At 45.6% G+C, this 15,467-nt stretch overlaps 1 long non-coding RNA gene across 1 annotated transcript; it reads right to left on the reverse strand.

The window, feature by feature from the left end:
* Window positions 1-454: 454 nt before the first annotated feature.
* On the reverse strand, window positions 455-13,378 carry LOC308194523. The gene is made up of 4 exons (XR_013950637.1): window positions 12,249-13,378; window positions 8,120-9,577; window positions 4,831-7,021; window positions 455-2,315 (listed from the first exon to the last, which is right to left on the reverse strand). It is a non-coding gene; the product is annotated as an uncharacterized lncRNA (long non-coding RNA).
* Window positions 13,379-15,467: the final 2,089 nt, after the last annotated feature.

The raw sequence follows: 15,467 nt of genomic DNA on the forward strand, positions 1-15,467 counted from the left end.
GGGCGACCAAGCTGGTGAGGGGTCTGGAGAACAAGTCTTACGAGGAGCGGCTGAGGGAGCTGGGGTTGTTCAGCCTGGAGAAGAGGAGGCTCAGGGCGACCTCATCGCTCTCTACAGTTACCTGAAAGGAGGCTGTAGAGAGGTGGGGGTTGGTCTGTTCTCCTACGTGCCTGGTGACAGGACGAGGGGGAATGGGCGAAAGTTGCGACAGGGGAGTTTTAGGTTGGATGTTAGGAAGTACTTCTTTACTGAAAGGGTTATTAAGCATTGGAACGGGCTGCCCAGGGAGGTGGTGGAGTCACCATCCCTGGAGGTCTTTAAAAGACGTTTAGATGTAGAGCTTAGCGATATGGTTTAGTGGAGTACTTAGTGTTAGGTCGGAGGTTGGACTTGATGATCTTGAGGTCTCTTCCAACCTAGAGAAATCTGTGAATCTGTGAATCTGTGAATCACTAAGGGCTACATCTAAACGTCTTTTAAAGACCTCCAGGGATGGAGACGCAGCCACTTCCCTGGGCAGCCCATTCCAATGCCTAACAACCCTTTCGGTAAAGAAGTTCTTCCTAACATCATTCCTAACATCTAAACCTCCCCTGGCGCAACTTTAGCCCATTCCCCCTCGTCCTGTCACCAGGCACGTGGGAGAACAGACCAACCCCCACCTCGCTACAGCCTCCTTTAAGGCACCTGGAGAGAGCGATAAGGTCACCCCTGAGCCTCCTCTTCTCCAGGCTGAACAACCCCAGCTCCCTCAGCCGCTCCTCGTGAGACTTGTTCTCCAGGCCCCTCACCAAGCCCGGCAGGGAGTTGCCCCACAGGTCTGTCTCCTGCTCACACTCCCTGATAGCCTTTAACCTCTCCACCTCCCCCTTGAGCTCCGCCACCAGGCTGAGCAGGTCGTCCACCTGCTCACACCTCACACACGCGGTGTCTCTGCCGCCCTCAGAGGGCAGCAACACAACACTGACTGGGCACTCTGCAGGGACACTGACTGGTGGCTTGGTGTGCCTGTGGTTTCAAAGCAAGCTGCCAGCGTGTTCTTCTGAAGGAACAGCACACTTGACAAGTCTTAGGGGAGCACTCTGGAAAGCACGAGAGTGGACGGGAATGGATGGGAAGCTGACCCTTACCAGCCCTGCCAGTACCAGACAGAGCACACGTCAGTGGGGAAGAGAAACCCAGAAATCCACATGCATCTCTGCACTTTTTTACAGTATGCTCTCAAAGTCTCTACTGTTTTGTGATGATGATCCCCGAAAACAGGCCAGAATATGGTCCAAAACTATAATGACACCCCCCCCCCCTTTTTTAAAAACATCTTTACTATTCCTAATGTCACTTGTGGCTTGCATCAGCTGCCTGGTGTGCTACACACAGAAAGTTGTGTGACTTCTCCTGAGAAGAAGAAAGGAGAAGCAGTGGATTTCGGGGCACAGCAGTGGCAGAATCGCACCACTCATTTATTTTCACATCAATCTTTTAAGGTGTTGTGTAGTCACCCTTCCGCAAATGAGAACGAGGAGAGAGAGGAGGCCCAGCCCTCGGTTTGTGATGCCCACACAAAATACTTGGGGCCTGCTTTCCAGGTGCATGTTTAGATTGAATTGAAGATGTGAGGGTTCGATGTTACCTAGACTTGCTCCTCCCGGTCAGACAGGCATTCTTTAGAGAAGAAACACACACTTAACAGAAAATGTACAAGTTTTAATTACTTGAGTCATGTATTATTCAAATTTTATCAGTACTAAAAGGATGTAATTGATGGAAGCTGAGTCATCTGACAGTCCTGGGGGATGTGCTTTATTTCCAGCCTGCTCCCAGTATTCCAACCTGGACCAGGCTCTCAGCAAACACTCCATTCCTGAAAAAGCCACTCACTCAGAAGCACCTGCATCAAGCCTTTATAAATATATTTCAGTTACATCAAATACATAAACTAGTGTTAACTTCAGCATGAAGTGCTAACACTTAGCCTGAGGAAAAAAAAAACTGCTAGAACAAACCAATAAAAGTTACAGAAAGCACGCATATATAAAAGGGGTGACCCCCCAAAAAAATGAAATTGAAGCCCATCCAAAAGTGGATGGTCAACACAAAAAACCGCTGCAGATCCCGTCTCACACTTTGGCTTCATCATTCAGGCGGCTGGCTGGACAAAGCCCCCAGCACGTGAGCTCTGCAGGGGCAGGGCAGGAAGATGAGGAGCTGGCGGACCCGCTGCTGACAGAGGCCTTCCAGCATCCTCTCCGCCTGGCGGAGAGCTGAAGCCAAGGGAACAGCAACGTGGCCACAAGGGCTCTGTCCTACACCTGCAACTGAAGATGAAAGCAACAGGTATTTTACTTGGTGCCTGGGAATGTCAGAGTAATACTGGTCTCAGGCTGATAGAAAAGGAGAGGAGAAAAGGAAATGTCTTTTTAATCCCATCCTTTGGAATACTCCTTTTTTCTGGCACACCTTGCAGAGATGGCTGACTAAAACAGTATCCAAAGATGTGAACAAAAGCTAACATTTCATAAGGCTGAGGAAAAAAAACTTCTATACGGTTACGAAGCAAGTAGTGAAATAAAGGATGCTGCCAATCCCCTTATTATTATGACTGGAATTTATGGGGGAAATAAATGGGAGTTAAAGTTTATCAGGGACACTCCTCAGATCTTCAGTTCAGAGAAATCAAGTGTTTACCAAGTATTTGTTAATTTGAAAGCAAAGCAAAATCTGCTCTCTAAAATAATGTCCACATTTAATTCCTTAAAAGTTAACTTCCAGTTGGAGGACACAACTCCCAGTTTCTGCAGCATTTACAATACAGCAGAGCTGCAATTGCGCCCAAGACATAAGATTAAACCAGAGGAGGTAAATTCCCCTAGCCTAAATAAAGGAACTTAGGTAACACACACGGATGCTTCACATCTCCACTAAGGGAGCCATGCCCACAACAGGTCCTTAAGGCAAAGAAATGTCATTTCCATGTCCTACCCACTTTGTCACTTTCTTTTAAAGGGTCTCCAGCAAGAGCTGGTACCAAGTCAGAGCCTCACGTAATTCAGCGATGTTCGACAGCAGTCTCACAAATGCAAACATAACTCAGCTGAACTTCCCTCCGAGGGCGCGCGATGTTATCAGCACCTAGGCGCACATTCAGCGCATTTTACAAAACAAAAAGCTGCCAACCTTGGCGTCTTTCCCAAAGTATTCCGGCTAGGTCTGGAGACATCAAGCCAGTCCCAGACAGTGTAGGAAGCTCAGTTAAGACCTTAATCAACAAGTATGGTAAAGGGGAAGGAAGAGAAGTCGTTCTCAAAGCACACACACACTAAATAAGCTATGGGATAGCACTTACACAGCAATTCTACTATCCGAAGCGTTGCACTTGCTTCACATCCTACAGGCAATTGAGGACTGGCATCATTTTCAGTAGAAGAACTGAGATTTGGGCCCAAGTTCCTACCCCTGAGCCAGTGCTTGAAGCAACGGTAGTGGTAAACTGTAAACAAGCTGGACGACTGCGTTAATTGCACTAATGAAATCCTGCTCCGACCTCAAGCGGAAACGGCTCAACTCCAAACAGAGCAGAGCTGGGAGCCACCCCAGTCAAACTGCTGTGTGGACAGCATTACTTACACCGCATTTGCACTACAGGAGCTTACCTTAGTAAATAATGTGTGTTCTTAGAAAATGAGTTAAAATTAAGTCTTCTTCAAAGAAGCTGTGAGATACAAATATGATTCTTGCAGCAGTCTACCTGATGAGATATATTTTATCTAACAGAGAAATAGCAACTACTAGAAAAGCATCTACATTGCAAATATATATAACGCTCCTTGAGGAAGAAAAAAATCTAGTTTGAGTGGTTTAGACAAGTACCATTGTCCAAAAGGAGTAAAAAAAAAACCTTTCACATCTACTGATTCAGGGTCCAAAAAATCCAGTGATGCATTTTATTTCAATCCTTTTGAGAACACTGATGCTCTAAGTACTTCAAAATTGTAACAAAAAAATGAGTTACTGTAATAGATGATTTCCCCTCCTTCCCCCCAGACAAGAGCAGACCATTTTTGTTCATTTATTTGTCAAAGTGCAGGACACAAATCTTAACACAAGAGGAATTAAAGAAATTCCTGGTGTGGCAAGCAACACACCCCTTGCATCACTTCACTGCTTGTCAGGCAGTGCCCAGCTGAACTTTGGCTGCTTTTTCACTTACTTTTACCTCAAATTAAAAATAAAAAATAAAATGCCTAGCCACGTGTCCCAGGCTTCTTCACGGGAGGGGGTTGTTCTGCTGCTAACATTGCCAGTTTTGGCTGCTGAGGAAGAAAAACCAAGCAAAACCAGCAAAACCACACCAGAACCTAAATGCTTGTAACAGTGGGGATAAATAGAAGTTTCTGTTACGGATGCTCCTCTACTTAGGGGGGTAAAATCCCTGTTGGGGCTGGTCTCAGTGAGGAGACTGACTTCGTTTTTTATGTGTGCGTTTGGACCAGAGCTTTGTACCTCAGGAATACCCTACGAAACTAATACTCTTTACCTCACGCGTGCATTTTTCCGGCATTTCTCCAACTCCTCCCTGACACACCGCCGCAGCTCGGGGAAGGGGAGAAGCCTGCCAAGCCGCGCAGCCCCCAGGCAGTCCCCAGGCAGCCCCCCAGCCACCTGCGCTACCACCCCTCAGCGAACCAGACCGGGCTGTTCGCTGGGGGCTGCGCCAGGCCGACCCGCAGCTTTTGGGGCGGCAGCAACAAGTGCTCGCCCCGCGCCGCGGCCGCCCTCACGGCCCCCCCCCGCGCCCCCTCACCCCCCCCCCCCCCCGCGCCCCGCACTTACGCCATTTTCCTCCGCCGCGGCTCCACCACAGACCCGGAAGCGGCGGCAGCCCGGGCCTTCCCGCACCTCCCGGCGGGCACCGCCCCCGCCCCGGCCGCAGCGCCGCCGCAGCCAATGGGTAAGCGCCGCCGGGAGGTAGGGCCAACGGTAAGGGAGAAGGCGCGATACGGGGGGGTGGAAGGGGCCAATCGCAAGGCGCGGGTGGAGGAGTGGGTGGGTGTGGGGGGGAGAAACCACGCCCTTCTTCCGCCCGGCTGTGGGAGGCGCTGCGCATGCGCAGGGCGGGGGGTGACTCCGTGCGGAGGCAGGAGGCTGGGAGAGGGCGGGGCTGTGGGCGGAGGAGGGAGGGCGGGGGGGGGAGAGGGAAAGGGGAAAAGGGAAAGGGAAAGGGAGAGGGAAAAGGGGAAGGGGAAGGGAAAGGGAGAGGGAGAGGAGAAAGGGGAAGGGAAAAAGACAAGGGAAAGGGATAAGGGAAAAGGAGAAGGGAAAGGGAAAATGATATGGGAAAGGGAAAAGAACAAGGGAAAGGGATAAGAGGAAAAGGAAAAGGAAAAGGAAAAGGAAAAGGAAAAGGAAAAGGAAAAGGAAAAGGAAAAGGAAAAGGAAAAGGAAAAGGGAAGCTCTGGTGCTGATATGCTCCTGGCCAGGAACATGGCGCACAGGGCTCGCTTGAAGAAAAATCTGTCCCCCTCTGCTGCTTAGAGGCTGTTTGTATCACAAGGGGCACCGATGTTTGCCTTCTCTGTGAGAGAAACTTGGGCTTTCTTCTCAGGAAAATCTTCTCATGTTTGAAAAACAAGACCGAAATTTGTTCTTAAATTCTTTAAGTTACAGGGCAGAGTGTGTCCCACAATCATACAATCACAGAACCATCGAACAGCTCAGGTTGGAAGGGACCTCAAAGACCCATCTAATTCCAACCCCCCAGCCATGGGCAGGGACACCTCCCACCAGACCAGGTTGCCCAAAGCCCCATCCAGCCTGGCCTTGAGCACCTCCAGGGATGGGGCAGCCACAGCCTCCTTGGGCAGCCTGTGCCAGTGCCTCACTGCCCTCTGAGTGAGGAATTTCCTCCTTAGATCTAATCTAAACCTACCCTCTTTCAGTTTGAAGCCATTCCCCCTCATCCTGTCATTATCCAATGGAGCAAAGAGTTGCTCTCCATCTTCTTTGTGAGTCCCCTTCAAGTACTGAAAGGCCGCAATGAGGTCTCCCCGGAGCCTTTTCTCTTCTCTAGGCTGAACAGCCCCAGCTCTCTCAGCCACAACAACCAAAATCCAGTCAAGACAGAAATTGCTGCTGTCCTTAGAGGGACACCACAATCTAAGCTACCGAGATCACACCCCAAGAGCCTGGATTGCTGGGCCATAAGTGCGGCAGTGACCAGGAGGAAGCACAGGGTCTTTGGGTCTGCATATGGGACAGATCGAATCAAGAAGAGAAGTTGTTCCAGAAAGTATTTTCACAGAAAGGCCAGCTTAAGTCCAACATGCCACTGAGTTTATGTAACAAGTTAATACACGTGTGTATTTATAGCACAGTCTCTCTAACAGTATGCTTCCTTTCGCCTTACGATGGCCTGCAGTACTTCTGTATAAAATGTCTTTGGTCCCTTTGCTTGTGCAGCAGCAGTAGGAACTATTTCCAAAACTGATAACAGGAGCAGTTTTAGCAGTCAGAGGCAACAGCCTTATTCCACATTCAGGTTTGTGTGTCTTGGAGCCCAGTATTTAGCCCCCACCGTTTCCACACCTGAGAGGTCGGTGCTCTTTTGCCAGCGTCCTTGGAGCCGGGCTGGACACACCCTGTCCCTGCGGGCTCTCTTCTTGCCCAGGTGGGCGCCTGGGGCTGCGCTGACGCCCCTTGCTCCACAGAGCTGGGTGGCTTCCTATTTTAGCACTGACTTGAGGTTTGTGGATTCTCACAGCACCCCTGCCTGATTGCCTGCTGCTTTTTTGAAGATTGCATTTTTTTTGGATGTTTGTCTGCGTTGCTGATTTCCATCAACAGTTTCATTCCTTCCATTGCCTCCCGCGACCTTTCGGGGGAGTGTCCACAAATGAGCTCCTGATATTTTCCTCCAGCTTTCTGTTTCTTCTCTCTCTTCTTTAAAGAATTTTCCCTTAATTTTCTTCCCAATAAGTAATGATGCTGGATTGCTTCTTTCACCTCTTCCTTCTATACACTGATGCTAAATGATAAAATATATTTGACATTTGAAATTTATTTGTAGAAATTACTTTTGAAAGGGTACACAAATAACCAAAGGTCCAAGATATGTTATTTGCATAAACAAAAGCTCTCGGGTAACAGAAGGGAGGAGCTGATTAATTGACTTTGCCTTTTATAACCCAGTCAATGATTCACATCTGAAGCACCAAGAGAGCTTCTCCTCACACATCCAGCCATTCTCGAGATGGCTGGAGGCTAACAGATGAAATACACAACGCGCTGTAATACAATTCAGTACCTTAAAAGTCATGCAACAGGATGATTGTCACACCTAGATTCAAATTTCCATGGAGAGGAGGTAGTTCAGGGGGTTCTTTCACCACATCCTCTCTGGGCTGTACCAGAGGCTCAGCCACTTTGTAGGGGAAGCAGACAGCTTGTGATGGCATTGCGCACACGCACGCAGCACAATCAGCCCCGGCTTGGACGCTGTCCCTGGGGCATAACTTTTCAAGCTTGCCCAGATTTTTCTCATGGTCTAGGAAACAGCGAATCATTCATGCTTAATTCTTTTCAGCGAATGATGTTGCGTCTCCAGTTATCAGCATGGGAATTGACAAGAGATTTTATAAATGTTGCCTCATCATATAACTTTCAAGTTGAGGAAAATTATAACCCTGTCCTCTACACTTGAACTTATTTTAAATGAGGTGGCATTCCCATTTGCCTCAGAATGTTTATTTTTATGCCTAAGACTCCGAGTTTTTTTTAATTTGTTTCTGTTTTGATTTTTTTTTCCTTTTTTTTTTTGGTTGGTTGTATTTGTTTTTTCTTGAAAGAGGAGTGGTTGAGTGAAAGCACCATCTCTAAATTATCTGTACCTCTTCTGTTTTTCAACCAAAGACATTTCTCCAAACATTGTTCTAAATGCTGCCAAGTCTGTTAATTCATGTTTTGTCTTTGGTTAATGCCACTCAAGGGTCAAAGTCAAGCTAATTTTGAGGTTGTCAGAATGTATTTATACAAAAACAAAAGATCCTGGGTACATGACACTATTTAACAACATCAAAGATGTGACTGGAAACTTTAATTCCCATTTCTTGGACTTAAAATTTACCTTTTTAAGGCAGCTGGGTATTACCGCCGTTTCCAGGGGAAGTGAGCAGCCACTGCTCCAGCTGATGTGACCTTCCAGCCTGCAGGAACAGCCCCTCTAAGGATCAGCACTGGGCACATCAGTGCTCCTCCAACAGAAACATGACAGAAAGTCAAAAAGAAAACAAATTAAGCAAGCAACACTTCACTGAGCTGCCGTATGCAACTGCTTGAGCAGCAAGGATCTTGTTTCCCCCTTCAGCCCACTAATCCCGGGGGTATTTTCCCCAAGATCCAGGATCCTCTCCCCAAGCAGTGGGCAGAGAGGGCAAGGAGCCAGCCCAAAACACAGCTGCAGAGCCTCCAGTCCGTGCATCCTCCTGCCCCAACCACCACCACAACCCTTCCTCACCCCAAAAAGCATTAGGGGCCTACAAAAGTCCTCTGCCAGGAGGGTGGGCAGGATCACGCACCTGTGGTTGAGGAGCTGGAAGCTGATTCATTGTCATCAGTCGGTTTAAGAGACAATTCATTTAATCAGGAAACTGTAAAGAGCCTTCACAGTCTCTATCAGATTGAAAAGCCTTTGTCAGACAATCCTCTTGCACTGAGCTCTCTAATGATATATGGTTGGGAAATTGTTTTCCTGATGCTGTGCTCAATATCACAAGAGGCTGCTGAAGTGCAGATGCGGGCGTCTCACATCTTGGGTTGGGCTCACTTGGACTGAGAGCAGCATGGTAACCAGCTCAGAATTTCAAACATTTCTTTCTCCCAGCTCTGAGAAAATTATCACAGATTGGTAGGGAAAAAGCGGGATCTGTGCTTTATGAAACTACATTCTGTCTCCAGCTGTGCTTCAGCGAGTGCTTTGAAGCCGGTGGAGCAGTAAGCATATGAACAGAAGTGCTACTTGGTTTGTGCTATCTCTAAATGACACCAATGTTTACTGTACGAGTTCATTCTCGATTGCATTCAAAACAAACACTGAGCTTAGGCATAAATACTGTATAAGTTGTATAAATACATATCCAACTCCTTTGTACAAAATATTTGAGACGCTCCCTATAGCATAAGCCAAAAGCCAGCAGCCAGTGGCCCAGAAACACACCCGTGCCTTAGCTTAGTAGCGAACTCTTAATTTCTCTGGTTCTTTTCATTCGAGGATAAAATCAGAGACACTCATTTCAACAAAACAACAAATATTAATACTTTGTATTAAGTATATAATTTGCCAGAGCTGGAAGTCGCTTGTTACCAATTACAGAATTAACTTAGTTCATACTTGACCTTCAGTACTTGCAGGGTCTTAGTTTTTATTGCAAAGTAGCTTCATCCAAGTAGCTTCACGGAAGGTTGTCAGCCTTTCAGTGGAAGTTGTCAGTCTCCCATTGTATCTGAAAACTGATTCCAAAACAGATTCCCTTGGAAGAAATCCTTCTAGCTCTGAACAGTTCATACCAGATCTGTGCTCCCAAATCTTAAATGAATATAGGAAACACAGTGAAGGTTAAAGCTATTCTTCAATAAATCGCTAAAAAAATATCTGTAAGAAAATATTATTTACTCCACATGCTGCCATGTTCCTCTACACTAAATAATGTAGTTTTAAAGTCAATCAGCAGTAAGTGTGGTGTATTAAAGTTGCTGACAACACACGGCTATTTTACTTTCTTCATAGAATCATTTTAGCAAATTTTTTCCTTCCAATGTCATTAGCGAGTGTGATTGTAAACCAACACCTATAATAAAATCTGTATTTTAGACAGGTACTGTTCAGCAGAATGTGCAGAAAAGATCTCGTGCATCTCATTCAGACCTCTGTCGTGCAGATTATTCTGTGAGGAACCAGGCATCAAACCCTCTAAAATGAACACTGATTTCTGCCCATCCAGGAATTAGCTTGCAGAAGCCAAAAGCCTTTACCTACAACTTGTTAAAATTCTTCTATCAAAACCGTTTTCAGACAGCATTAGAAATCATATACCCGTGAAGACACTGTTACTTTTAATTTCAGAAAATAAGACAGGTGAAAACATGCAAACATCTAAAGATCCCATCAAACCCATCACCATGTCTTGGCAATTATTAAAACACACTTGAGTGTCCTTATGTGGCACCTGTACAGGTTTTTCCCCAAATCCTTCACGTGGTATGTTAAAAGCCCTCCTTCCTCAGCTTTCCCCCACATCACTTGCTAGGCATGCACACAGGAAGCTTAATGGTGCTGCAGCTTCCTTTTTTGGTGCAGATTACAACTTCCTTACTATTAAGGAGATTGTTGCTATTAAGGAAGTTATTGTTGTTATTACGGTCCCTGAGACTTCCTTCATCCTGTTGCATTTTCCTGCGATCTCTCCTCTGAACCCGTTAAAAACCTGTGCCGGGCTTTGAGTGTGCATTCTGATGGTGTACCATTTCCCTGCTCCCTGGCATGGCCACCAGCATTATCATGTGCACTGTGGGCAACATCAGTGTCCAGCGCTGTGTTATGCCTTGAGCCTTTCTCCTGATTTTGTTTCTGGCTAGCTGCGTTATTGGTTTAGATTTGATTTTATTGGGTGCCTGTAACCCTACTAGTACTTGTTGGGGAACTATAAGCAGTTCTTTCCTTCACTGTTCACATATCACAGCTCCACATGTCACTTTATTGTCAACACGTTCTTACTTTGAATACGAAAAGTGGTCTACAGAGGTCTACAAACTAGAAGGCCCTCCAGGGGCAAATTCTGGCTAGATCTAGCACCTGTTCTAGAGGAAAGGTTATCAATCATTCCCTTTCCAGACCATGGAGCCAGGACACCCCAGGAGAACACGGAGCACAATTCGGAAACCTCTTCCAGCAGAAAGGCACTGGGCTTGCCTGGTTGTGCAGCTCCCGCTGCAATACTGACGGGTCCTGGCTCACAACAGCACAGAAGAGAGCAAAGCATTTGGTCCCTGCTAAAATGGGACCACATGCAGGGAATGCAAAGGGAGGAAAGGGAGGAATTTGTTACATAAAAAAAAAAAAAAAAAAGTTGCCTAGGAAGTTGTCTCGAGTACAACGGACAGTGCAGCTGTGTCTTGCTGATTACGTTTTATGTTGTTCTGCTGGCAGTAAATTTCATGAGATTGTAGGTTAGCTCTAGTTTTTGTTTTTGAATTTCACTTATTTTCAGTTATTTCTGCTCTCAGAAGAAGTGCATTGTACCAAAACACACTATTAGAAGTCTTTTTGTGCTAGATGTATAGGCAAATTGTATATGTTTTTTGTCTAAGTAATCTAAAACCTAGTTTGAACATATAATAATCATTCACCAAGTAAAGTTTCTTTTTTAAACTGGAGCCTCCATTACTGGCCCCAGTAGTTATCAGGAAGAATGAACTGGCACACAGCAAGTGGGTGTAACACTGTGTTGCCAGAGAAAGAGGAGAAAGCACAGGCTTTTTGGTGGTTCATGATTATTTTTAACTTCAATTTCCTTTGTAATTATTTCCTTTCCTGGATTCATAAATCTGCAGTAGCCTGTTACATAAATCTCATCTATCCCATGTTTACAAATAATTCTGACTTAGACTCTGTGCCTTTTGCACTTTGGAAATTCCCACAGACTTGGAGTTTGGGTGTACAAAGACGTACGCAGGATACCACCCCATGTTTAATACTAGCTCTATACAATAAGCCTTTTGTAAGAACAAATACCCACCTACATTTTTTTTCAACCTCCTCTAGCGTTTTTGTTGGAGAAGCTACATTTCACTTGCTGTCTTAATGACTGCTGTGTTGTAGGATAATACTGAGACTTTGTGGGGGTTTATTCCTCTCATTGCTTGTTCATTTTTGTTTTTAAGAAAAGAAGGGGTGGGGGAATCCAACAGTGAGTTCTCCATGCACAAATATAACATGGATTTTAAGGGGTGATGTACTTGCGCAAATGAGGGAATAATCACACTTAAGTGCAGTTGTTATGAAAATGAGTTAGAGGGGAAAGAAAAGATGACAAGGAAAAAATAAAACGTATACTGGAAGGAGAAGAAAGGTATCTGTGTGAAAGCAATAATCACGGCACTGAGAACCAGACCAGAAGTTCTCAAAATGGTGCTCACAGAGAACACGTAAGGCAGTAGATAGTCGGCTGTGCAACAAATTATAGTGCCATACAACTTACCCACGTTTGGTGCTTGAAATCCTTGTGCCCTGTGTAACCAGTGGCTTTGGAAGTTGCCCGGGAGATCCTCTGACACACTGTACATTGGTAGTGTCATCTGTTCCTCATCTCCTGGGACAGCTGCCTATGCAGTATTGGCAGTGAACACGCTTGGGTGGAGCAGTGCCTGCTCCTGTCCGTGGGGGAAGTGACAGCCATGCAGGCATTTTCCAGGTCTTCTGAAAATCTTCTGGGATAAAAGGGAGAAATACTGGTGAAACATGGTCAAAAGTGTGAGAGCAGTGTCTTAAATTCACGGTAAGTACCTCCACACACCAAGGCAGTAGCATTGTACTGGAAAGATAGCGCAGCTTACAGAAAGTCATAGCAGCCATGCTTCTCTGCCCCTCGGAAAGCTTCACGCAAGGTGCAGAGCTTCTCACCTTCAGGGCTTATGGCACCTGAGCAAGGTGACTTTTAAAATGCCACTGAAACAGCAAGCAGTGACAGAAATAGCAGAGGAGCAGGTTGAAGACTCCCTGTGTTCAGTGAATTCACTGACCCAGCGGTGCCGGGTGAGGAGAGCGGAGCAGCTGGGGCAGGGCCTGCTCCCGCTCTCGGCGAAGGCCCCGCAGGGTCTGGCCGTGAGCCGAGGCAGGACACAGGCCCGTCGTGTTCCCCGGGCCAAACACAGTTGACAGGATCACTGTGTAACCAGACCAGAACCCCGGTTACCCCACGTCGTTCGTAAAGCAGTACAAATAAATGTGCTGGTAGTAATATGTGTTGTTGGTGATATGATGAAAGCTGACCAGCAGTAATGTTTAATAATAATCTGGCAACCAGTGCTAACACTCAGCTCACAACCTTAGGCACATTTGATTTTGAGGATTTTAGCTAATAAATACTTCACAAATTGTATTTACAAGCAATAAACAATTTATAAATAAGCAACTTCTCAGGTTTGCTTTTGTTAAACTGTGTAGCTTCCCTGCTTGTACCCTGAACATTGTATTGCACCCTGAATTGTGGTGATTGCCACTGTGCAAGGCTGGGTGCCTTATATAAGGCTTTTTTGCCTTTTGCTCTCTTCATTTTATTTTTCTCACATGTAACTGGAAAACGATAGCTCAACATTCTCTGTTTGCACGCTGTGTCCTCTCTGCCTACCTGAAGGTCCTAAGCTACCCTTGAAAACAGCTCTCACCAGCAAGTATCCCTGAACTAAGGGTGAAAGTTATTTAAACTGCCAGTGTTAAAAAGACAAAACTGATAACTATTTCTGTGCTGTTTCAAAAGCTGTTATCTCAAATGCCGGATGCTTCTTCTGACAGTGGTGAAAACAGTTTTCCCCGTTATGACAGCAGGTTTCAGCTCAGGGTGAAAGGGAACCTTTCCGACCACAGGCTAATTCCCCAGCGCTGGAAGAACATAAAACAAAATTGAACAGCAAGCTAACTACATTTATTTGAGAGAGCAAAAGACAGCACAGCTGATCTGCTTGGATTGGGCTCTGTCCAGCATTTCAAACATTCCCACATTTCCAGGTCTCTGAGCAACGCAGTGCAGGAGCAACACATGGATGCTGGCTCTGGGGAGGCAGTGAAGTGCTGCCTATCTCCTAGCAAAAGGAGCTGCACCATTTCCCTTTCAGCCTGCGGTTAGCCTCCTTCCCAGGGGCCAACAAGTGCACAGGAAAAAAGGGTTTGTCTGTAGACTTACCCATTGCCCAGGATGCAAAGACAGCTTTATTTTTAAGCAAGGAAAGAGTCAGTAACACTCTGGGAACTGGTTATCTCTAGGGTGCACTTTCAGGAAATGTTTATGCTTTTTTCCAAGCAGAATAATTAAAAAAAAAAAAGCGTTAGGAAATCAGCACAGCACTGATCCAGAGAGTTTGTAAAGGGGGAGATCCGCAAGTTGTTTGCTTTCACCTCTGTTCCAGTGTCCATCCTGTTTCTTAAGGGCTCTTCATAAACATCTGTAAATTCTCACAGAAATAAATCATATTATTCTTTCCAGAGAGATGTTTTTTTGTACTTTAGATAACACTGTGTTGTGAAAAATGTGACAACAATGTGTCAAACATTAACACATTTTCCCTTAGATGCCCAATAGGTAGCTAAAGAAACAGCCTTTTACTATTTTGTCAGTCAACAAAACAAATCTAGCCTTTTCACACAAGTGCCAACAAATACCAGGTTTGCCACGAGTCAAAAAATAGTAGAAAACTGTTAAAAAGTCTAAAGATTCACTTCCTAACCATTGTATATTTCTTTAGTGAACTTCCCTTAGAGATGCTACTAGAAGACAAGATGTGACATGAAGTTTCAGGGAACACTGGAGGTTTTTAGATTTCTGCTTTGAAGCCTTTTTACAGAGTTTACATTTTATTATTATTAAATTTACATTTGCAAGGGATAGGGAAGGAGAGCAACTGAAAAGCAAACTTATTATGGAAACTGTTTCCAGTATTAACTGTGCAGTATAAACAACTCTTCTCGTACCAGATTTTACAAGTACGACTTAAAATTCTTTAGAATGATGCTTGTGCTAAATTGACAGCATTCCTCTGATTTTGACCATATTGGTCACTAGTTTTGCAGACTTAGCAAGAAGGAGAACTGCTTACTTTAGCACCAGCACTTCCACTAAACAGCAAACCTTCTCAATTTTGGCTTCGGCGCACTGTATATGCCAAGTTCATATTTCAATCCAGAATGAACATTTGCGTCAGTCCAGAGTCAGCTCTTGCTGGCAGGGAGCAGCCCTGTCAAAGCTTTAGATCAAATGGTCACCCCCCAGATGTATTTGTCTTTGTCACTGTCACCCACAGACACTTCCTCTGAAAGCCAATGGCCCGGCAGCGACACAGCTGACTGCTGAGCAGGGTATATCATTCAGGCATTAAGATGGCGTTTGACTGGCAGAGCCCCTAGAATCGCCACTGTTTTTAACCAGCTCTTTCAATACTTCATATTGACTCTGGACCTAGCCCCAAACCCACTGAAATCGATGGGGATAGGCCCTGACAGGGTCTGATGACAAATGATGGAAGTGATGGATTTGGTACAACTATCTGAAATCATGTAACCCCCCCTGAGGGCTGACTTTTTTTTTTTTTTAATTTGTTCTCCATTTTCTTCATGATTTTCTTTTTTTGCCACCTGCTGCTGTGTCTCTCACCACCCCATCCCCAGCTCCAGAGCCCTGCACATCTGTGGATGTAGGCAAGTTTGG

The sequence above is a fragment of the Anser brachyrhynchus genome (assembly GCF_964034855.1).
Source record: "Anser brachyrhynchus genome assembly, chromosome: 4".
Classification (NCBI taxonomy): domain Eukaryota; kingdom Metazoa; phylum Chordata; class Aves; order Anseriformes; family Anatidae; genus Anser; species Anser brachyrhynchus.